Source organism: Helianthus annuus, chromosome 5 (assembly GCF_002127325.2).
Source record: "Helianthus annuus cultivar XRQ/B chromosome 5, HanXRQr2.0-SUNRISE, whole genome shotgun sequence".
Lineage (NCBI taxonomy): Eukaryota > Viridiplantae > Streptophyta > Magnoliopsida > Asterales > Asteraceae > Helianthus > Helianthus annuus.
This window is the reverse complement of record NC_035437.2, coordinates 143,539,425-143,564,806: the sequence shown is the minus strand read 5'-3', so window position 1 is coordinate 143,564,806 and position 25,382 is coordinate 143,539,425.

Sequence of the window (25,382 nt, the reverse complement as noted above, 5' to 3'; positions counted from 1 at the left end):
GGTAATGTAGATGACATGCAATCAGTTTGATCATCAAAAATAACTTATAATATATCTAAGAATGTGTTTTACCATAATCAACTCGACAATCTTTAGTATAAATACGAATCGGAACCGAAAGTCTTGTAGAACGACTTTTTCGTAGACTATCGATTCGGATCCGTACATGCATGTTTGAGATCTGTATTGGAGCTTATTTTTGACTATTTTTTATTTTAGTATAACTTTCTGGAATTTTTATATCTCGAGTCTATGCTTAACCGATTCATTTGCATGTTTCCAATTTATGCTTAAAGTTGACTATTTTGCCCTTTTTGATATAAAACGTGATTTTTGGAAAAGTGAAAGAGTAGAAATCTTTATTACTAATTTATAAACTTGCACCGAAAATTTGAGACCAGTTGGTGGTCCAGATTTTGAGTTATGGCCGATAGCGTAAAACTATGACTTTATGTTTAATAAACGACGCATTTCGCGTATAACCCATTTCAGGCCACGTTTTGATATAAAACTTTTTACCCACTGATGTTATATAATATTTTGGGATTTTTGATGATTTTTATTTAATTTTTGGCTGATCGGATCATACGTCGCTAAGTCGATTCGGTTAATGCCAGTTTTGACCGTTTAAGCCATAAAATGAGTTTTATACATTCTTTTGACCCCAAACCTTTTTCTACTGATTTTATTTGTCAAATCAATTATTTTGAGCATTCTGGAAATATAAAAATCTCAGCTTTCTTTTGAAAACCCGGAAACGGCTCTAGATCGCATTTTTAGCATTTTTAACGCATAGTAAGCGTTATACTCATTTTAAACATATAAGACTCATACCTACTGATGTATTTAGCATATTTTCATAATGATAACAGTAAGTATAAATATTTTAACTCAGATTTCCAGTTTTGGCATTTTTAGCCTTGTGAAATTACTAAAATACCCCTACGGTGCATAGTTTGATTTTAAATGATAAAGTTTTGTATACGGGTCATACTCTACTGTTATAATATATCAAATGAAGTATATTTACTGTATAAATCAGACCCGTAACTCAGATTTCCAATCTGACTCTTTTATAATCTTTTAAATGACCAAAATGCCCTTATGAGGTGTAAATTGAGTTTAAAATCATTCGGGGCATAATAGAACATAACTTACTGATATTATATCATATTTAAAGCATATTATCTCAGGGAACTTGCATTTGACTCTTTTGGCTACCCGTAACGCCCTTTTAGTGTTCGGTTCGGTTTACGTAACTAGTTTGCGTAAATTAACCGAAACGGGTCAAACGTTATCATTTTTATCTCAAAATCCAGAAAGTATTTAGTATACCCATATTATACAAGTATTCAAACTTGTCGGGTCTAAATCACATTCTATCCGGTCTTTCGATTAATCGGGCGCTTGTACCGTATCGTCCTTAAAACTAACCGGTCTAAGCTAAAGCTTAAATAAAAGACTCGTTAGGAATCTAATAGGTTATTATAAACCTTTGTTCCAGATTAGGAGGCCCAGTAAAAGCTACCTACACTTACCAATTGTGATTCATACTTGCTCAGGTAAATACATTTTGACTTATTTTCCCTATACGGGCTTGGAGTACGGTATATAGAATACCGCTTGATCGAGCGCACAAATCCTGCGCCCTTGGGTGTCCAGTCTTGAATAGTTTGTGCGACTCGTTTAAACAGTCTTGTTTTACTTTAAGGGTTTGGGGGGTTATTGACCGTGTCCCGGATATCCTTGGCATTATCTTACGAGATGGCCACGACCAGAGCACGGGGTGTAGGCGTACACCCGACGTGTATAACTCTTTAATGTGGTGTGTCATTTAATCTTTAGCCCGGACAGCAGATCCCGGGCCACCAAATGTACGAGTAGCATGTAATTCGTTCACAAGTTTATATTGTATAATTATCCCAAGTTAATAAAAATATTTATGCCTTGTGCATTTAAATCAATTTTCAATCATTTTCAAAATGAGTCAGTTGATTTGTATTTACCAGTGTAAACTGACGTATTTTTCCTAAAAGGTTAAGTGCAGGTACTAAACGAACTAGGCTGGCTGTTTCCTAAGAGCGTCCACTATAGTCTCGCAAGCTCGGACGACAAATAAACTGTTGAACAATTTATCTTATTTTATTTGATCCGCCTGTGGATCCGTTTCAACTACTTATGATGTTTATTATTACATTTTAATTAAAGTTGAAATGAATCTATTTCTGCTTCCGCTGTGCATTATTATATTGTGTTGTTTGTCTATGACGATGCCAACCACGTCACTGTACCCCACACCGGGCCCACCGGTGACACGTGGAGATCGGGGTGTGACAGGTTGGTATCAGAGCCAACGCTGAGTGAATTAAACACTAGTCTTTTGTGTTTGATCTCAGTTACACAATTGCACATTCCTCGATTTTCGAGTCTAGACAAAGAACTTAGGAAATGTTCAAAATTTCGTTTGTTTTTTTTATTTATTATTAGCTTTGTCTTATATATTTTGTTGTGCAACTTGTTTGATTTTTGACAGGTTCATCATGCCGCCACGTATGCGAGGACGAGGAGGATTCGCCACATCACATGACCACGAGGCAGGGCCTTCGCACAGGCGAGCCCCATCAGCATCGCACAACACTGCAGCTCATGATCTTTGGAGATCATTCGCCGAGCCAGCCAGGCACTCGGTATCATTGAGTACCTCGCCATCCCTACCCCACTCATTTGGGCCCCATTCTGAAAATGGGCCCCACGACTCCCATGGATCTTTCATACCTCTTCACCAGTCACCTCAAAACTACCCAGCACCCGTTTATCAGGGCCTGTACAACCCTGATGCCTACTTGGATGAACCAGTGGGTCATAACCCACTAGGACCTGAAGACCACTTCTCTGGTGGCAACGAGATGGAGGTCGACGAGGACACCGATCCCTCCATGCCACCGTCCGGCACTCCCAACCATCCCATTGAGATATCGGATGGGTCACCATACAGGGGATCACCTTTCAATGGTGTTGACAGCTACGAGGAGAGGTTTAAGCAGCACGACTGGGTCTATACCCCCAGCTACCATAACTCCCTCATGCACCAGTCTTACCACGGTTCTCCCGTGCACTCTCAGCACCACTCCCAGCAGCAGCAGCATCAGCAGCAGCCCCAGCAGCAGGACCCATCTGAGGCCTTCTGGCGCGACGTGGTCACTCCGTCGCCACCACCACCACCGGTTTTGCCTCCTCCGCCTCAGAGGCCAAGGAGGAACGCGCGTATGTCTACGCGAGGAGGGATTCGCATTGGCACCCCTCGACATTCAGGCAGCAGCTGCTACTCGCCGCTCCACGAGGAGTCAGAGATGGGAGAGTCTCCGCATCCCGTCTCAGAGGTTTCTTCTGCGCCTATTGCGCCACTACCGCCGCAGAACTTTGGAGAGCCCATCCCTGCGTATGCTAGCGCAGCACAGTTCAACCCTTTCAAGCCGACTTTTCCTCCCGGTTATGATTATACGGGAGATCCCTACTGGTTAGCTTCAGGCTACAACCCTCTCAACCAGGAGAGTGTTCTTGGAGGTCCCTGGGCTACGGGACAATCAGCTTTTGGGTACTTACCGCAAGGGTACCAGCAGCCGCAGCCTTCACAGCCACCGCAGTATCAGCCACCGCCGCCGGCGCCGATGATGTCGCCATCGCAAGTCCAAGAAATCCTGCAAGGGATACACGACGTGCGACGGGAATTGCAACAGGAAATGCGACAAGATCGCCGACACAACCGCGGTATGTTCAAGAAGATGGTTGACTTGATTAAGGGTAAGAGTAAGAAGGATTATTAAATCCTTTGGTTGTTAGCTCATTTACTCATGTCCCTGCGAGGACATTTATTCCTGTATTCTACCCCTGCGTGGGTATGTTATTTCCGTTTAACCCCTGCGTGGGTTTGTTTTGTTTGTTTTGTCTGTTATTTGGTTTAGCCCCTGCGTGGGCATGTCATTTGAGTAAAAGTCCCGTTTAGGGCAAAAGTTGTACTAGTTTACTTTATTTAAAATGGTTAATTTAAGTTATTTTCATTTTATCTATGTGCATGAATTTAATATTCAAATAAATGGAAAATATCAAATTTTATTTCATTTGCCATTTAATAAGAATCTTAGTAAGGTAAAACCTAGCTTGAATGTCTTATTAACAGGCCTCGCCAATATGGTAAAACTTGGTTGAAAAGATTCAACTCTCTGTTAACATAACAACTGAAAACATGTTAACATTCTTGACTAAGCGTGATTCGTAAAATCACACATGTCACCCTTTTTAATAAATTATCTACAGATTATATCTGTATACAAGTCTGATTGTGACTTGATACCTACGGGTTATGACTATGTCGTATAAAGCAAAAAGGCAGTTGTGGTCTATGACTCCCTGCCAAGTAAAGGATTATTTGTTTAATTATACAATGCTAATCCTATAAAAATCTAAATTTAAAATTTAGAGGTTGTCTGAAGTGACTAGGCCTATTGTGCCAATATATATATTTCATTCTATGATAAATACTGTTAAAATACTGAATGAAATTAATTAAATTAACTATTATGGTTATTAATACCATGGTTAATAAATCGTCTAGAACGATAATACTGTTAGGTTTCTAAATAGACCTTGTCCTACTTTTATGTAGCTTAAAGCTACATGGCCAAATCGGAGGAAACCAACAGTCATTCTGGGGAGCACCCAGATAATACAAGGATTCACGTCACTGGTGCAGAACTGCAAGCACTGGTAGAAAACGCTGTTGCCAAAGCCATGGATAGGCAATTCAGAGAATCTAGCGGGACTCGGAGTAGGACCCGGACTGTATCGCACGTCAAGCCCAAGACTCATTCGGAGGCTCATAGTAAGCCGCCTTCTAAGAAAAGTGAGCCGAAGAAGGATGAGGAGGATAATCACTCCTCCAACCACAGTAGTATTCCTAAGCAAGAAATCAAGCTGAAGCATGATACGCACAGCAAGTCCTGTACGTACAAATATTTCATATCTTGCAAACCCAGAGATTTTACGGGGGAAAAAGGGGCAGTTGACTGCATGACATGGATTGATGAGATGGACACTGTTGTTGATATCAGCGGGTGTGCTGATAGGGACGTCGTGAAGTACGTGTCCCAGTCATTTAAGGGAGATGCGCTAGCATGGTGGAAGTCACTCCTACAAGCTGCCGGTAAAGCCACACTGTACAGCATGACATGGGAACAGTTTGTGGCCCTAATCAAAGAGAATTTCTGCTCGCAGCATGAGGTCGAAAGGATTGAGTCAGATTTCGTATCTCTGGTAATGAAGAACCTCGATTGTCAGGCATATCTTACTACATTCAACACCTTATCTCGATTAGTGCCGTATTTGGTGACCCCGGAGCCGCGGAGGATCGCTCGTTTTATTGGGGGTCTGGCACCTGAGATCAAGGCGAGCGTTAAGGCATCAAGGCCTACGACGTTTAGATCAGTAGCTGATCTATCCCTCTCCCTCACTCAAGATGCAGTCAGATTGAGAGCTATTAAGAGCTCAGAGGAAAACAAAAGGAAACGTGAGGATGACACCTCACGAAGATTGGAGAAACGACACAGAGGGAACAATGACCATAGGAAAGGGTCGGGATTTAAGAAAGGAGATCATCAATCGGGTGAGAAACCCAGATGCAAGACCTGCAAGAGACACCATTTTGGGAAATGTCGTTTGGAAGCGAAATCCCAGTCTCACGAAAAACGATGTGGAATCTGCAAGTCCACAGATCATAAAGCCTTAGATTGCAAGAAGATTAAGGATGCAACTTGTTTTGGTTGCAACGAGAAAGGGCACATCCGGCCAAATTGCCCAAAGAATGCAAAGAAAGCCGATGAAGGAAAGAAGACTAATGCGAGAGTCTTCAGAATGGACGCCAAGGAAGCAGTCCTTGATGACAACGTCATTACAGGTACGTTTCTTGTAAATGATGTTTTTGCTAGAGTCTTGTTTGATTCAGGAGCTGATAAGTCATTTGTAGATGATAAGTTTTGTAAATTGTTAAACCTTCCTGTTAAAACCTTAAATGTGAAATATGAGGTGGAATTAGCCGATGGAACCATAGAAACCGCCTCGACTTTTCTAGATGGATGTGTTATATCCATTAGGAATCATTCTTTCCCGTTATCCTTGCTTCCCTTTAAGCTAGCTGGATTCGATATAGTGATAGGCATGGATTGGTTATCGAGTAACCAAGCCCAGATTCTGTGCAACAGAAAGCAAGTAGTAGTGAAGACTCCGTCTGGCGAGTCACTCACTATTCAAGGAGATACCCAGCATGGACTGCCTGAGCAAGTGTCCATGCTCAAGGCATCCAGATGCATGCAGAAGGGATGTGTCATTTATATGGCACAAGTTACCATTGATGAGCCGAAGCCGAAGATTGAAGATATCCCTGTTATCTCAGAATACCCTGAAGTATTCCCTGAAGAACTACCCGGCACCGGATAGGCAAGTGGAGTTTCGGATAGACATCATTCCAGGCGCTGCGCCTGTAGCAAAAGCACCATATAGATTGGCACCAATGGAGATGAAGGAGTTGAGGACGCAGTTGGATGATTTGTTAGCTAAAGGTTTTATTAGACCTAGCTCGTCTCCTTGGGGAGCGCCAATCTTGTTCGTTAAAAAGAAGGATGGATCGATGCGTCTGTGCATCGATTACCGTGAGCTTAATAAGGTCACTATCAAGAATAGGTATCCGTTACCCAGGATCGACGATCTGTTCGATCAGTTGCAAGGAGCAAGCTACTTCTCAAAGATCGACCTGAGGTCCGGTTATCATCAGTTGAAGGTTAAGGAGGAAGACGTACACAAGACAGCATTTAGGACTCGTTATGGACATTACGAGTTCCTAGTGATGCCTTTTGGGCTCACTAACGCACCAGCCGCATTCATGGATCTCATGAATCGCGTCTGCAAGCCTTATCTGGATAAATTCGTCATCGTCTTTGTCGACGACATCCTTATCTACTCGAAGAGCCAAGCCGACCATGAGAAACACCTTCGTTGTATTCTCAAACTTCTGCATCAGGAGAAACTTTATGCCAAATTTTCAAAGTGCGAATTTTGGCTTCGAGAAGTCCAATTTCTTGGACATGTGGTAAGCGAGCGTGGTATCCAAGTGGATCCCGCTAAGGTAGAAGCAGTCATGAACTGGCAGGAGCCGAAGACTCCTACCGAGATTCGCAGTTTCCTTGGATTAGCAGGATACTATAGGCGATTCATTGAAAACTTTTCAAGGATTGCTGCGCCCCTAACTTCGTTGACTCGTAAGAAGATTAAGTTTGATTGTGGCCCTAAGCAGCAGGAATCCTTCGACATCCTGAAGAAGAAGTTGAGCAACGCGCCAGTATTGACATTGCCCGATGGCATAGAAGATTTCATAGTGTATTGCGATGCATCGCACACTGGTATGGGCTGTGTACTCATGCAGAGAGGTAAAGTCATTGCCTACGCTTCTCGACAGTTAAAGGTGCACGAGAAGAACTACACCACCCACGATTTGGAATTGGGTGCCGTTCTATTTGCATTAAAACTGTGGAGACACTACTTGTACGGAACCAAGTGTATAATTTATTCGGATCACAAGAGTCTTCAACACTTGTTCAATCAGAAGGAATTGAACATGCGACAAAGGCGATGGATGGAAACTCTAAATGATTACGACTGTGAGATAAGATACCATCCAGGCAAGGACAATGTGGTTGCCGACGCCTTGAGTAGGAAGGAAAGAGTAAAACCGATCAGGATCAATTCCAAGCGCATTGAAATAAGGAATAATTTGAACGAAAGGGTGTTAGCTGCACAGAAGGAAGCTGTGTTGGAAGCTAACTATCCTGCAGAGAAATTAGGAGTAACTGAAGAACAGTTATCCTACGACAAAGATGGAATGCTACGACTAAACGGACGAATATGGGTTCCAGTTTATGGAGGACTTCGGGATGTTATCCTCCAGGAAGCCCACAGCTCTAAATATTCCGTTCATCCTGGAGCTGATAAGATGTACCAGGATTTGAAAGCAAACTACTGGTGGATTGGTTTGAAAAAGTCAGTAGCTGAGCATGTAGCTAAATGTTTGACTTGTGCGCAAGTCAAAGCTGAGCACCAGAAGCCGTCAGGTTTGCTTCAACAACCTGAAATTCCCAAGTGGAAATGGGAAATGGTGACAATGGATTTCATCACCAAGTTACCGAAGATAAAAAAGGGAAATGATACCATATGGGTCATAGTAGATAGACTGACAAAGTCAGCTCATTTTCTACCCATCAAGGAAACGTATAGCTCCGATATGTTAGCTCAATTATACGTTGATAAGATTGTAGCGTTGCATGGTATACCTGTATCTATTATCTCTGATAGAGATACTAGATATACGTCGCATTTTTGGAAGAGTTTCCAACAATCACTGGGCACTCGTTTGAATTTTAGTACGGCTTATCATCCTCAGACTGATGGTCAGAGTGAGCGTACTATTCAAACCTTGGAAGACATGCTTCGTGCATGTGCGATCGACTTGGGTGGTACTTGGGATAAGAACCTACCACTGATCGAATTCTCCTACAACAATAGCTACCATTCCAGCATAAAAGCTGCGCCTTTTGAGGCCTTATACGGTAGGAAGTGTAGATCGCCCATTTGTTGGGCAGAAGTTGGAGATGTCCAGTTGTCAGGACCAGATATCGTTTTTGAGACGACGGACAAGATCATGCAGATACGCGATCGTTTGAAAGCTGCCAGGGATAGGCAGAAGAGTTATGCGGATCCTAAGCGCAAAGACTTTCACTTCGATGTAGGTGATAAAGTGTTGCTTAAGGTATCGCCCTGGAAAGGGGTGATGCGATTTGGTAAGAAAGGCAAGCTAAGCCCGAGATACATAGGACCTTTCGAGATTATCGAACGTGTCGGGACAGTCGCTTACAAGTTAAATTTGCCTGAAGAACTTAGCGCTATTCATAATGTGTTCCACATCTGTAATTTGAAGAAGTGTTTCGCTGACGAATCACTGGTTATACCGCATACAGATATACACATAGATGAGAGTTTGAAGTTCGTGGAAAAACCTTTGTCGATTGAGGATCGACAGGTGAAAAAGCTTCGAAGGAAGCACGTGCCTATTGTTAAGGTCAAATGGGATGCCCGTAGAGGCCCCGAATATACGTGGGAAGTGGAATCCACGATGAAAGAGAAATATCCTCATTTGTTTCAGTAAATCTCGAGGATGAGATTTCTTTTAAGGGGGTGAGGATGTAACACCTCGAAAAATTTCGTCCAATAATGTCTTGACACGTGTCACAAGGTTCCGGTATGTGAAAACATACTTTAGAGGGACTAAAGTTGACAAAAGGTGAAAACTATGGAACGTAAGGGTCCAAAGTGTCAACAATGGATAAATAGACTCTATGATAACCCTACATAATGTTTATAACCTTAAACGGATGGATCATGGATCATACGAAGCGGAAAATGCACAAAAGTGAGGAATTACAAACTATAGGGGCCAAAAGTGTCAACATGTTGAATTTATACCTCTGAGTGAACTTTTGGCAGACCCGAAGCCTTTTAATGCTAAAATATACTCACTAGAATATGTGGTAAAAATTTCGTGAAGTTTCGATAACGTATGAGAAAGTTATGGCCAAAACCGTACTTGAGGGGTTAAAAGCGTCAACGTCGAATTTCATGGCTTTTCGGTTGAGCGCAAAGTTATCCGAGGACATTACCATGTTGGTAAATGTCCCAAGGTTCTTAGAAACCAAGTTTGGGGGTTTACGAGTCAAAATAACTAGCCAAAACATCGCGTGCAAGGACAGGGACCAAAGCTGCCAAGTATGGAAATTGTTTGGCTGATCAGCAGTCCAGGCGACCCGCCTGGACAAGCCTAAGCGGGCCGCGACCCCCTATCAGATGCAGAGTTTCGCGAATATTGCTATTTGGGTCCGAATTTTGAATGGGAAACAGCTAATACCACCTCCTAAATGCACCAATGGATGGTCTTGCATGCCTAGGCTACTGGGAGCTCTCTATAACATCTGAATTTCCCCCATAAATCAGATCATACTTCATTTTATTGAGCACTTGTGCTTGTAAACAAGAACACACAACTTGCAAGAACTCTCAAGGCACTTCTGGAGCATTTCTGAACGACAAGGCAGCCTCCTAGTGTTAACTAAGCTTCATTAGGACCTTTGTAAGCTTTCATATCAGTCTATAATTCGTTTTTGCTTTGATTATTAGTTAAAAGTCAAACCGTTGATCATATAGTTTGACTTTTCGATTAAACGAGTTTGGCTCTGTCATTTCTCAAATTGAAACCACTGATATGTTGGTATTTATGTGGGAAACAAACCCTCAAAAGGGTATTCTCTGATTCCCACTCTAAGCATGCTATTTGTCGAGTCAAAGTTGTTTCTAAAAAGTCAACAGAAATCGTTTTTGCGAAATATAGCTTAAATGGTAATGTAGATGACATGCAATCAGTTTGATCATCAAAAATAACTTATAATATATGTAAGAATGTGTTTTACCATAATCAACTCGACAATCTTTAGTATAAATACGAATCGGAACCGAAAGTCTTGTAGAACGACTTTTTCGTAGACTATCGATTCGGATCCGTACATGCATGTTTGAGATCTGTATTGGAGCTTATTTTTGACTATTTTTTATTTTAGTATAACTTTCTGGAATTTTTATATCTCGAGTCTATGCTTAACCGATTCATTTGCATGTTTCCAATTTATGCTTAAAGTTGACTATTTTGCCCTTTTTGATATAAAACGTGATTTTTGGAAAAGTGAAAGAGTAGAAATCTTTATTACTAATTTATAAACTTGCACCGAAAATTTGAGACCAGTTGGTGGTCCAGATTTTGAGTTATGGCCGATAGCGTAAAACTATGACTTTATGTTTAATAAACGACGCATTTCGCGTATAACCCATTTCAGGCCACGTTTTGATATAAAACTTTTTACCCACTGATGTTATATAATATTTTGGGATTTTTGATGATTTTTATTTAATTTTTGGCTGATCGGATCATACGTCGCTAAGTCGATTCGGTTAATGCCAGTTTTGACCGTTTAAGCCATAAAATGAGTTTTATACATTCTTTTGACCCCAAACCTTTTTCTACTGATTTTATTTGTCAAATAAATTATTTTGAGCATTCTGGAAATATAAAAATCTCAGCTTTTTTTGAAAACCCGGAAACGGCTCTAGATCGCATTTTTAGCATTTTTAACGCATAGTAAGCGTTATACTCATTTTAAACATATAAGACTCATACCTACTGATGTATTTAGCATATTTTCATAATGATAACAGTAAGTATAAATATTTTAACTCAGTTTTCCAGTTTTGGCATTTTTAGCCTTGTGAAATTACTAAAATACCCCTACGGTGCATAGTTTGATTTTAAATGATAAAGTTTTGTATACGGGTCATACTCTACTGTTATAATATATCAAATGAAGTATATTTACTGTATAAATCAGACCCGTAACTCAGATTTCCAATCTGACACTTTTATAATCTTTTAAATGACCAAAATGCCCTTATGAGGTGTAAATTGAGTTTAAAATCATTCGGGGCATAATAGAACATAACTTACTGATATTATATCATATTTAAAGCATATTATCTCAGGGAACTTGCATTTGACTCTTTTGGCTACCCGTAACGCCCTTTTAGCGTTCGGTTCGGTTTACGTAACTAGTTTGCGTAAATTGACCGAAACGGGTCAAACGTTATCATTTTTATCTCAAAATCCAGAAAGTATTTAGTATACCCATATTATACAAGTATTCAAACTTGTCGGGTCTAAATCACATTCTATCCGGTCTTTCGCTTAATCGGGCGCTTGTACCGTATCGTCCTTAAAACTAACCGGTCTAAGCTAAAGCTTAAATAAAAGACCCGTTAGGAATCTAATAGGTTATTATAAACCTTTGTTCCAGATTAGGAGGCCCAGTAAAAGCTACCTACACTTACCAATTGTGATTCATACTTGCTCAGGTAAACACAATTTGACTTATTTTCCCTATACGGGCTTGGGGTACGGTATATAGAATACCGCTTGATCGAGCGCACAAATCCTGCGCCCTTGGGTGTCCAGTCTTGAATAGTTTGTGCGACTCGTTTAAACAGCCTTGTTTTACTTTAAGGGTTTGGGGGGTTATTGACCGTGTCCCGGATATCCTTGGCATTATCTTACGAGATGGCCACGACCAGAGCACGGGGTGTAGGCGTACACCCGACGTGTATAACTCTTTAATGTGGTGTGTCATTTAATCTTTAGCCCGGACAGCAGATCCCGGGCCACCAAATGTACGAGTAGCATGTAATTCGTTCACAAGTTTATATTGTATAATTATCCCAAGTTAATAAAAATATTTATGCCTTGTGCATTTAAATCAATTTTCAATCATTTTCAAAATGAGTCAGTTGATTTGTATTTACCAGTGTAAACTGACGTATTTTTCCTAAAAGGTTAAGTGCAGGTACTAAACGAACTAGGCTGGCTGTTTCCTAAGAGCATCCACTATAGTCTCGCAAGCTCGGACGACAAATAAACTGTTGAACAATTTATCTTATTTTATTTGATCCGCCTGTGGATCCGTTTCAACTACTTATGATGTTTATTATTACATTTTAATTAAAGTTGAAATGAATCTATTTCTGCTTCCACTGTGCATTATTATATTGTGTTGTTTGTCTATGACGATGCCAACCACGTCACTGTACCCCACACCGGGCCCACCGGTGACACATGGAGATCGGGGTGTGACACTAGATAACTTAAAAAATTGGCGAGTGAACCCGCAAACACAGCAATCAAGGAGCTCCTCTCCAGCCTCACGTTGACAGAACTTGCATCGGATGTAAACTCCACTAACTGTATTTTTGATGTGCAGAGGAAGGTCCTTGAACAACATAAGATGAACCAACAACTGTGAGGACAACTACTTCAAGAAACCAAATCTTCATTAAGGGACAAAGGCATAAAGCTAATGAAGGATCAGGCTTCTGCTGATCAGTTGGTGTACTCATATCTGAAGGATGCAATGGAGACGGTGCAACAGAAGATGGAGACCAGCGACAAGGATCTTGAGAAGATATTCGCATCGAAGTAGGTGGTATGTCTGTTTGATATAGTCTTTTGATGTTTTTTGGTATGTTATAAACTTGCTGTTGTGAATACTTGCCGATATATTTGTGGTCGTAATGGAAATCGAATATGATATGTAGATATATTTACAAATAACACATAATATGAATTTTGTCATGTTTAATAGCTTTGATACACTTGCGGGTGATATTTGGGATTGTCATATAAGAAAAAAAATGTGCATTTCGTATAAAAAAACGCATGTTATGGATGTTTCACACCGCAAGTTGTAAAAAACAAGCCATTCAAAAATTACGCAAGTTATACATATTTTAACGCACGTTATATTATTCATAAAAAACTCGGCTTCTTGCTACGAAATAATTGTCAACAGGTGTTAAAACAGGTTACACAATGTTAAAAAGGCGTTAAAAAGGGTCAGTTGAGTTAGTAGGACATATATGCATGCATGTTAAAGCTAATCACGCAAGTTGATACAACCTAGGGGTCAACAGAGTTCAATCACACGTGTTAAAAATAATACCGCATATAATGAGAAAGCAATTTTGAAATCAGAATGTTATGTAGTAGAAAAGGCATAAAAAAAGTTTAAATGTATGCAATTGTTGTTCAAGAATCACGCATCATCATCGTTAAACTCTTCCCATTCATCAGAATCGCTATCATTGCCTTCTCGTGTACCTCCTCATCCTCTTCCTCTCCGTCACCATGTTCTATCTCATCATCCTCTTCGTCTACTAAACTAGGATTAGTCTCTAACTGAACTACTCTCCTTTTCTTTCCATTCTTTCCGGCAGCACTGACTTTACCCTTTAAAACTTCACAAGTTCGGATATCATGACCTTTGACATTGCATACACTATATGTCTGGGTTCTTTTACCTTTTCGATTAATCATCTGTTCTTTCTTTGATTTGATCCGCTTATGTGAACCACGTTGATGTGCAGAATGTGGTCTATAAAAACTAACCTAATCTAGACACCCTAGTTTTAAATTTATAAACTAAGACTCTCTAGGCAAGTGTACCTAGTAAAGCCTAATGAAGTCCGAGTATTGAACCCACGAGACACTAGCGACGTTAACTAGACTCTGACTCAACTAATTACTTAATTGGTTTAATTTGTGTTTTTGGGATTTTAATTAACTAATATCTAAATAAATACTAAAGCGAGTAAACAAGAGAACAAAACAAGCAAACAAGATGGTGAAGTAACGGGAAGCAGACAATGATGAGAAAGAACTACCCAGGCCTCGAATCCTTATGACCAACATATGACCTCTAGTCCTGACCAATGGCTAAAGCTCCGAATCTACCTAGAAAACCTCCCGCTAAGGATGATCAACCAAAATAGAAGATGGAACAGAGTGATGAAGTGCTAAATTGGAAACGACTCGAGCTATCGACACCGAATCCCATGACTATCAGATTAAAAACAACTATGGTGATAAATCCCCCGGTCATGAAGCTAAATCTGCTAAATAATTGAAAACCTAGAAAACCCTAAATGCGAATAAGTATCCGGATCCGAGCTATCGGTCACCAAAACTACCAAACAACGCCTAGCTAATTACCTAGCAATCCTGACTCGTCCCTAGAGTTTCCAGAAAAGGATGCACACTATACCCAGTTGATTTTAATTAATATTAAACTTGAATTATCTCTAATCTCAAGCTCTAGACCGAAAACCTAATAGATTAACGAACCTAGAATGATCTAAATAGTTCCAGACTAGACTAACAAGATCACCTAACCAAACAACCAATCACAACCAAGACAAGCACACAAATTCATAAACAATCACAAAACAGGAATATGTAAATCATCCCAATTTAATCATTAGTCAAAACCGAATAGTCAAAACATTAAAACATAGTTCATCTAAGCCTAGATAGCATGAAAAGTTTAACCAAGAATCATATTTAAGAAAAAGAAACAAGTCTCATATGATAAACAAAACATAGTATCAAGTTTGAAAACACGTAGTCTTAACAAAATTGAATACTAATAAATTGCAAACCCAAACTTGAATCTTGATCGTGGCTTGCACTCTTTTTTTTTTCTTTCCTCTCTTCGTCGCCTCCCCTCAATATATTATTCTTTTGCCGTCCACTGTTTTGTGATTGTCCTCTCGAACTATGCTTGCTGCCGTCTATCCTTATTATTTTTGCGTCCAAAGAATTGCTCATGTATATATGTATGATCAAAAAGCCCAAATCCCACCAACTTTTGAAATCTGTTGGTCACGGCCCAATGTAGAAATAAAATTTCAAATGACAGCTTTCTTTCTTTTCTCTAATTCGTCACACCATTTCAAAATTAATATGGCAACTTCCAACAAGAATGATAAAGATGGCAACAGTTTTTTTATTCTTTTCCATGTCCACCCCTTAACCACCTTTGTCTAACAATTATAATATTTGCCCAATCATAATAGCAGCCTTTTTCTCTAACAATAACTATTTTGTGTAATTTATGGGCAACTTATAAAATAGATATAGTAAGTTCGGACCACTCACAGAAAATAGCTGCAATTTTCATTCGGCCCTTGACACTCCACTCTGCTCAGTTAACTGGTTATTTAATTGTTACTCTTTTTTGCTCTATTTGCATCAGAACCTGGCCCAACACAAAATAATATAATAAAGCACTAAAACTAAATAAAAACAAGTAAAAACTATACAATAATTATACAATTTACATGGGACAAATATGTATATTTTACCCTACATCACACGTCCTTTGTTCCTTATATCGGTTGGCACACAGACTGTAGGTGGAGCATCAGTGTTCGATTGCTCGTAATCGATTAACTTCGAATATCTGTCAAACTTAGGATCAATGGGCTTAGTTATGCGAAGCTCATCAACCTCTTCTTTCATCTGCATCATTTGATCCCTGACTAGAACTAGCTGATCAAAATCTCTGATCAAATTACTAACAAGGTACTCTCTAATACTCATTATCTCATAGGCAACCTCCTTAGCCTTTTTATGCTCGTCATTAGAATCAACTTTTATATCAAAGGTGCCATTTAGATCATTCGGCACCACGTCTTTCGTGCATCTTTTGATAATATATTTATTGGGAATTTCTTTAACTTTGAACATCTTGAACACAAAATATATATTTCGGCACAACAATCCATATTGTTCAAACCTACGACAACTGCATGATCCAATTACATCTTCCCCCTTCTTTAAACAAACCTACATAAAAATTTGAAAATAAGTAATCATAGATAATTACGCATGTTGTTATGTAATAACGCAAGTTGGCCTATAAAGTACTCCTACATATTGTTACCTCTAGAAATCCTTCACCGTGGGCTTTGAAATCTTTCATAGATATCTTTAAAATCTCACCCTCGATTTTAGTCTCCATAGGAAGGCACTCTGACAGAGTTGCATATAACTATGTCTGTTGATCACAAAAGATAGACCTCGTGTAAATTTTCATAGCATCGTCTTCTAAGGTAGTTTCAGACCAGTTATCTGGGGTTGTATCTCTAGAAATATGGTCATTTTTTCGATGGTTGAACCTTTGCACGTCCATTGCCCCATCAAAATGGGTAAAAAACTCAACAAGGGTAAGTTGAGAATTCGCCACCTGACAGAAAAATGGTTTTCGCTCTCTGATCTGGAGGTGGTCCGCATGAGCCCAGACATAGGCTCATGAAGATAGTAAGCCGATATCCATGAAGATCTCATGCCAAACATATCGTCAATCAATTTATTTTCGGTTAGACCGAATTCATTCATTATCAGTTTCCAATCTCTCTCAAACGTTTCTGGCGCAATCGAATCAGTCCACACAATATCACACATACGTCTCTTGAAATCCTCATTGTTACACAACTCATGCCCCAACTATTAAAAAAAGAATGACATAAATATTGACAATAACAGAAGCTAGGAAATAATAACGCATAATAACTAATTCATCACATTTGTTGTAAAATGCATATAAAACACAAAGCTTTATAATTAATTACGCATGTATTAAGTGTAATCACGCATGTTGTACTTGTATCTAACCTTATCAGCAAGTTTCTTCATAATGTGCCACATACATAATCTATGCCTACTCTTGTCGAAAACACACTCAATAGCTTGTTTCATCGCCGGGTCCTAATCTGTGACGACCACCTTCGGCTGATGACCAAATGAGTCCAAAAATGATTGTAAAAGCCATTTGTATGATTCAATACATTCGGATCCTAGCAACCCGGCTCCAAGCGTCACATTCCGACAAAAACCATTTTATACCTGCAAAATGATGAAATAAAGTGAAGAAAAAAACAACAAAATTATAAAAAAAAAACATAAAAGTTAAAACATTCTAGTAAACATTAACTTGTTGGTTTTGAACATGGCATCAAAAGATATGACATCTCCAAACTTGGTATAGTTACGTTTGCACAAACCATCTGCCCGGAACAGGCCAGTTAAGCGCTTGTTTTCATCGACTGAATGTACAAATGAATAATCAACCATAAACTATTTTTTTATTGGTTAACCTATTCATAACCATATCTGCATCATACTCTCCTATATAACTATGTATCCTAACTCCAAAATTCTTGCAGTTGTCAACAGTAGCGCCAATATTTTCAAAACCTCCATATCTTTTTCTCATTATATTAAAAGCTTTCACTGGCCCAAGATTTAAAGTACCAAGCTCCCATATCATCTCTTCTTGAACTTCAGAAAGATGCCTATAGGCCGGTAATAAATGAATATCTTTGGGGCACACAAATGAAAGATTGTGGGCTTCAACAAACTTATCAACAGTATACAACACCCCATCCGTCGAACAAAGCTTAATTTGTGCTTTACATCTGGTTCGAATAGCCAGTCTATTCCTACTTTAGTAAGGCTTTGCCAACTTCGAAAAAGGATCATCAAAAACCTGTGGTTTATGCCTCTCCTTCGAACACACAAAATACTTAGTCTTGATAATACCACAATTATGATCTTCACCTCCTTTTCGAACAGAGAACCCTAATTTCTTGGCATATGTCTGATAAAAAAACATATTCTTGCTCAATGGACCTAAATTCCATTCCTATCACGGGAATACATGATGAATTCACCTCAGGAATATACAATCTTTCCTCTGCACATTTTGAAAGAAAAAAAAACATGAGCTTTAAAACAACCAAAAGTCAATCATTTAAAAAATATATTCGTAATGTAACTAATCACGCATGTTATATTTCTCAAAACAACCAACATGCGGTTCCCAATCGGTAATGAATTCTTTATAAAATAAAAACCGCATGTTAAGTTTATAGAATATACAACATGCGGTTCTAGGCACAAACAATAACAACTATACATAAGGATCAAATAAAAATGACTGTTACATTATACATCATATAACATGCTGTATTATTAATAAAATACAATCATTTCTATCACACCCCCAAAATCCACAAGCGGAGTATCACCGCAGGGAGCGTGACTGACCAGGATCAAGCCACCAATCATATTGAACAATATAAGTAAGTAAATAAAACCCAACTCAAATAATATAATTGGTGTCAAACAATTTAGCAAAGTCTAAGTTAACAGCGGAAGCATTAAGTTCAAAACCAAAATATAAGTTTAAAGTTTCATAAAGTTTCTCATGAACATACAGCGGTTCATGTCCCACAACGACTCCTTCTCCGATGCAAGCTCCAGCAAATAACCTAACGACCTGCAAAGCATGTAGTAACGTATCAACAAAAATGTTGGCGAGTTCACAGTTGGTTGTCTGTTTTAATGTTGTTCCAAAAACCATAAGTTGTTAAGTTGTTTCGAAAACCAAAAGTTATCCAGTTCCATTTTCCCATAACCGTAAACCGTGGGGGCTACCCCATGTAGTAAACCACTAGACCCGTTACCATATCGACTAATGACTTAAGTCATGTTTAAGTGCCTTGCGTCAATGTCTATCATCATTGACAAAGTGCCCAAGTACATTAGTCCACTCCCGTCCTCTGTGGCATGGTGTGAGGCTTGTCAGACCTAAGAGCGCTATTTAACTAATGACCCGTTCGCCAATGGCCCGATGTTTAAGTCGATATAAAAACGAGAGACTTCATGATAGAGTTTTATCTAGTAAGTTTAAGGTTGTTGTCCTACCCAAGGAGGACGGAGGTACGTATTCTACCCAAGGAGAATACGCAGAATATATCCCACCTAAGGGGGATAGTTGTTACTTAACCCATTCCGAAACCACCGGGAATCTCATGCTTTGACGAAAGTGTGAACCCACCTTTGGTTGCTCGGTTAGACTCTTAAAAATAGCTAACAGTCAGGGTTGGTCAATCACGTCCTTGTATGATTACCATTTAGTCCATTAGTGGTTTCAAATAGAGCACAAAGTTCCTACACGCATCTACCACATAACATGCACTCACTTTGACAGTTCACGCCTATATATATATTCCACCTATAACTACTCAAGAGCAAGCACACGATACTTCACATAACATTTTCCTTGACATATAACAAGTTGGATCATTATCAGATAACATAACCGACATTTAGACACGCAAATCACTACTTATATTGTTTCAGCTTTAACATCCAAAACTGGGTTGTTTCGGGTATTTTAATAAAATAGTTAACTTGTTCCAAAAATTCCCAAAATTTTACAGAATGTTCTAAACGGTCCACATCACATTATATAAATATCTCGGGACTCAATTCATTACCAGTTATTTTATAAAAATCATTTACCAGGCTGCAGTCAGATTCGTCACTTTCTGACTGCAGTCCACGAAAAAATTCATCTAAATTTCATCGTAAGTCCGATTAACACAATTCCAGTTGCAGAATTTCGGCGACGCCCGTGGCCATCCACTGTACGAATTTCATGACTTAACTCTATATAGATTTCAAGTTATGACTAAGAACATATCACACATTTTCTGCAGAAAAAACACAGCTTTTGCTGCTGTACAAAACGGACCTCTAAAAATAGCAAACGACCTCAAAAAAATGAGATTCTAGCGCCATTTGAAGCGTTTTTCGAAAGCGTATAAAGCGATTACGACCCGAATCACACATGAACACAAAGCGATTACAACCCGAATCACACTTGAGCACAAAGCGATTACTTCTAATCACACTTGAACAATTTACAACCATAAACTAGACAATAAATCACTGATTTCGTGGGCCTGTTTTTGACACAAATAGACAATAAATCAGTGATTTCGTGGGCTGTTTTTTACAATAAACAAAAATCGTCGCTGCTGAACAGTAAGTCACTTACGTCTCTGACAATAAACAAAATCGTCGCTGACAATAGACACAAATAGACAATAAATCGCTTACGTTTTTGACAATAAACAAAATCGTCGCTGCTGAACAAGGAACTAACCTGTAACGCGATTCCGAATCACTGATTTCGTGGCCGTTGCGCTCCTGAACAGTGAACCGAACAGTGAATCGACCCAATTTCTGATTGCTTTGTGTGTGTGTTGCCTGTTCCTCTGTCGTCGCTTCGTATAATCTATTCCGGATTCCGGCTCATTACGTATTCACGTCAATCACTGGCCGATTATAATAATTAGGTTACCAGTTAAAGGCCCAATAACAAAAACATATAGTATATAGGATATTTTTTAAAAACTCTTGGCCCTCACGAACTTTGGGCCTGGGACCATTGCCCTACCTGCCCATACTTATCACCGGGCCTGATAACGCCAAGCCTTACATCTGGATAAATGTTAATTACATTTTTTGTTATAAAAATAATATCCCGCCTAAACTACGCGCCAAAAAAATCCAATAAATAGAAACGTCTCACCACCTTCTGTTTATCACACGAAAAAAACACATAAAAACACAGTGATTCCTAAAAAAATACAACTCAATGTAAAACGCCAAAAAATACAACGATGGCAAACATCTTTTCTTTGATACTCGGTAAAGTTCTGCATGAAGTTTTGCTGAATGATTTGTTAGGTGAGTGTAGTAAGATTTTGCTGCATGAGATGGACAAAATTCAAGAAAGAGGGACTAATGACACCTATATGTCATTCTGTCTTCTTTGTTCTTAAAGAAGGTTTGGATGATTAGAAGAGACCTATCCTAGTGTTAATGCTACTTTCGCCTCGATGATTATAATGAAGACGACGGGCAGATAGCATCCACCAACACGGGGTTGATCTATGTCTCCAACATCCACAAAGACACTTCAACACATGAACAAAGAAAATAAACCACGTCAAACCCAAAACGCCATTTATTTGTGACAGTTCTGGTAGTTTCAAAAGAAGAAAGAGACTGATGAAACTGAAGATTTAGATCATAAATTGCTTCTATTTGTTTTTTTTTAATTTTCTTTATCTGTTGTTTGTTATGTAATTCCAGCTAAGAAACAACAAAGTACATTAATCCTATAACGAAAAATATAATAAAACGCCAAAACGAGCAAATGCTTGTAAAACGCCATCATGTCATAAAAACGCCCCAAAAACTACCAAACTATAATAAAATTACTTTGAACAAGTACAATTATAAAAAAAAAGCTTAAAACAATGTGCAAAGAAAATAAAACAAAAACGTCCCATCGTTATCTAAACGCCATTGGAAAACAAAACGCCATAATTACAGCCGTCAAGAAGACGTGTTACACCCAGTGTTGTAAAAATCACGACTAGGCGACGATTAGTCGGCGATTAATCGCTAGTCGTCCAGTTACTGAGTAATTTTTCTTAAATCGGTCCATTAACCGACTAGGTCTGACTAGGCACGACTAGGGCCAGCCGAAAGTCGACGATTCCAGCAAAAAACCTGTATATTCCGGCCAAAACCTCTAAATTTCGGTCGGTTTCCAACCAAATAATTTGAATTCCAATAACTAATGATGTATACTTAAATAAATGAGTTGAGTAAGATTTAAAACCTAGCTACTTAAAATACTTACCTATAAAAATGTATATATTTATACATAAAACTGAAAATTACATATAAAAAACCCGATCTGATTAATCCTGATTAATCCCGAGTAGTCGCTAGTCCCCACTTCACCGGCCGACTAGCGACTAGCGAGTTCTCCAACCTTGGTTACACCATAAAAAACAAAAACAGATGAGTCTGAAAACAATACACGGTAACTGCAAAATCAGTAAAATGAAACGAGGGAAACATAATTACTAACATATATTATATTGAAAGTCAAATACTTAAGGAATTGAATTTATTTATCTTTTTGAAAACGCCATAATTACTTGTCATGCGCGGGAAAAAAAGTCAATATAAAAGAAGACCATGAGAACACAAGCTCAAACACGCCAAAAACATTGACTAAAAACGCCACATTTTGTCCAAAACGCCAAAAACTTCAAAAATAGCTAAGGTTATTGCATGGAGGTTTGAAAGGAAAGGGAAACGATTCATCATAAAGTTCTCTGATAAGAGAAGGGTGAAGGTAAGGACAATCAAAGCCATGCTTGGTATGAATGAAAGGGTTCAGAGGGATATTCTGGCCCTTAGGGTTCCAATGGCCAACGATTGTGAAAGAACCCGAACTGTAATAAAAAGATTAAAGAGAAAATTTTCGGCAGGAGATGATGATGATATTGACGATACTCCTCTACCAACACTTAGCAGTTGGGTGATGATGATAGACGATACTCCTCTATCAACACGTGGTGCAATATTCATTGCCAATTGAGGAAATGTTGAAGACAGGGAGGCTATCTCTCATTGAACAACTTTGTGATTTAGCACATTCGAATGATCCAAAATCTAGGGATGCACTGATATTCAAGAATAGGCTGCAGCAAAGAAGAGATTAGCTAATCGCGTTATACGCCAATCTAAAATTTGATGAAGATGAATATGAAGAAAGTGATGAACAAAGCGATGGGTGCTCTGATGTAATCCCATCCACGGAAGACTATTAGTTTATTTTGATTTCGTATTATTGTAATTTTATAAAATATTAATCTATGGTAATCAATTATTAACAAAAAGACCCAGAACACCAAAAAATAACCTAGAAAACGACACAACGCCAAAAAAATTAACTATGTGACACAAAAAGAATTAATTCAACGAGAAGAAATCTAGGAAAAACAGTAAAACACCAAGTAATTAATAATTCTAGTTAACGCCAAAATTATCTTGCACGCCAAAAATGAAGCAGCATGTCACACGCGAAAATCGGGAAGGGAGAAGAATATCGAAAAGACAAAAAAACCCCTCGGTCCCTGATCATGTCCCGCGCCACGTGTTGGGCCAGGATGCGTTCTCACCGTTCTCACACTTTTGGCCGTTTTCTCCTGATCTCGTTTCTATATATATATTCACTTTCATATTGTAATGATTTATATTTTTGACATTTCCTACGTGATGACTTGTTAAGAATAACCTTTTTCCATTTAGAAACATAAAATATACTGAAATAATAAAAAAAAAACTCAAATATCATTTTTTAACGGTAAATTTGGATAATTGACGAACCACGAGAGTATCATCCTTCTACAAGCGAAACCACTCGATCATATCCATCTCCATTAGGCTATGATGTCTATACACCAATTCAAGAGGAAACCCAATAAATCTAGGAAAAACCCCTTTGTGTGAATTGGACCCAATACCTAATACTTTTTTTTGAACGGTGAACTTCATGTATAAGGTTACCACACTCTTCAAATCGGAATGCCCCGTATTGCCCCACTTTGGCCAGACTATGTTGACTTAACCGGGCCTACATATGCTTCAAAGTTTGGTGTTATTGGGCGTTCCCCGGGAACGGTTTTCTCATGGTATTTTCATTTATGTAACGGGTGGTTGTTCAATGGTATATAATACATAAATGAATACATGTAACGGGTGGTTGTTCAATGGATTAATGATATAATACATGAATGAATACGTTAGTTAAATCTTTCATGAAAGGAGTGTATAAGCAATTTGTAACTTCTCCTAAAGCCTATAATGTAATTTGACACAATCATGAGAACACTGAGTTGCAACAATCGGTAAAATGAGTGTCAATTGACCAAACTTGGTTCCAACTAGTGTCGGGCGCAACCGAATTGAACCGAGGATAGACTGGTCTGCTCTGTGGTCTTTATAGATGTAAGAACATGGATCTAGTTCGAAACTGATCATTTCAGCACATCCCCGTCGTAAGATGGTAAATATAACAACATTTAATCAACTACATAGACTTGCCTATCATAATCCTACAACATACCTAGTGCATAATCCATGTACTTACACACCAACCGTTGGATCCCTAACTAAATTGACTAGGATGTATTGAGCATGATCGAGTGGTGTGGCATATAAACTGTATGTTGAATCAATGAATAGTTGCATCACCATGTATACAAATCACATGCAGATGAGCAACATCCATTTAAACGCTTAAACATAATTATCTTTCAAGTAAGTAGGATTGGAACTTTTTAACATGTGTGATATAAATATTCAAATGGTTATACAATCATAACTTATATTGATTGGTTGATTACGTTTAGACACAAACCATATCAAACGACACCAACGAGACGTCTGCTATATATCTAGAGTCTCTTAAGGGTGGAATGACACTATCAGTAAATTCAACAATAATTTCTCCAGTAATTAACACAACCAAATGGTGTCACAAAAATAAATATGAACCTAATCATCATAATTCATGAATATTCATGTGTCATGTACATATACTGAACACTAAAATTTAACAGGTAATCAAACTATAAGTTATGATCACAGGAAACAACCTAATCAGCGACTCCTTATTAAAAGTTTTGCAAGGAAAGACATAATATCAATGATAAATAAAAAATACGAAACAACTTAAATTTGTTCTTGTTTCAACCGCAGGCCCAAGATGTAATACGATGGGCTCGTTTTGCTAGCCTTACTTCTAGCCCAAATAATTGGCTCGAATTTTAATTTAATTCAGCCCCATTCCACCAAATTGAAGTTCATTCAATCTAATTTTCTAATTCCATTCTGCTTTTGCACAGCTCCACGTTTTCTTGTTGTTGCTTTAATTAAATTTTGAAGAAAACCAGCTATTTCATTATTTTATTTATTGGCTAACGATATAAAAAGAATTAATAAGCTTCTTAAGGAATTGATGACTGCGAGGAGAGTGTTTAGAACTTTATGAGCAAAAGATGTTATGCTTGTGATAAGACTATCGAGTACATATACTTGTTTTATTGTAATATGCAAAATGTTAGTGCATTTTGGT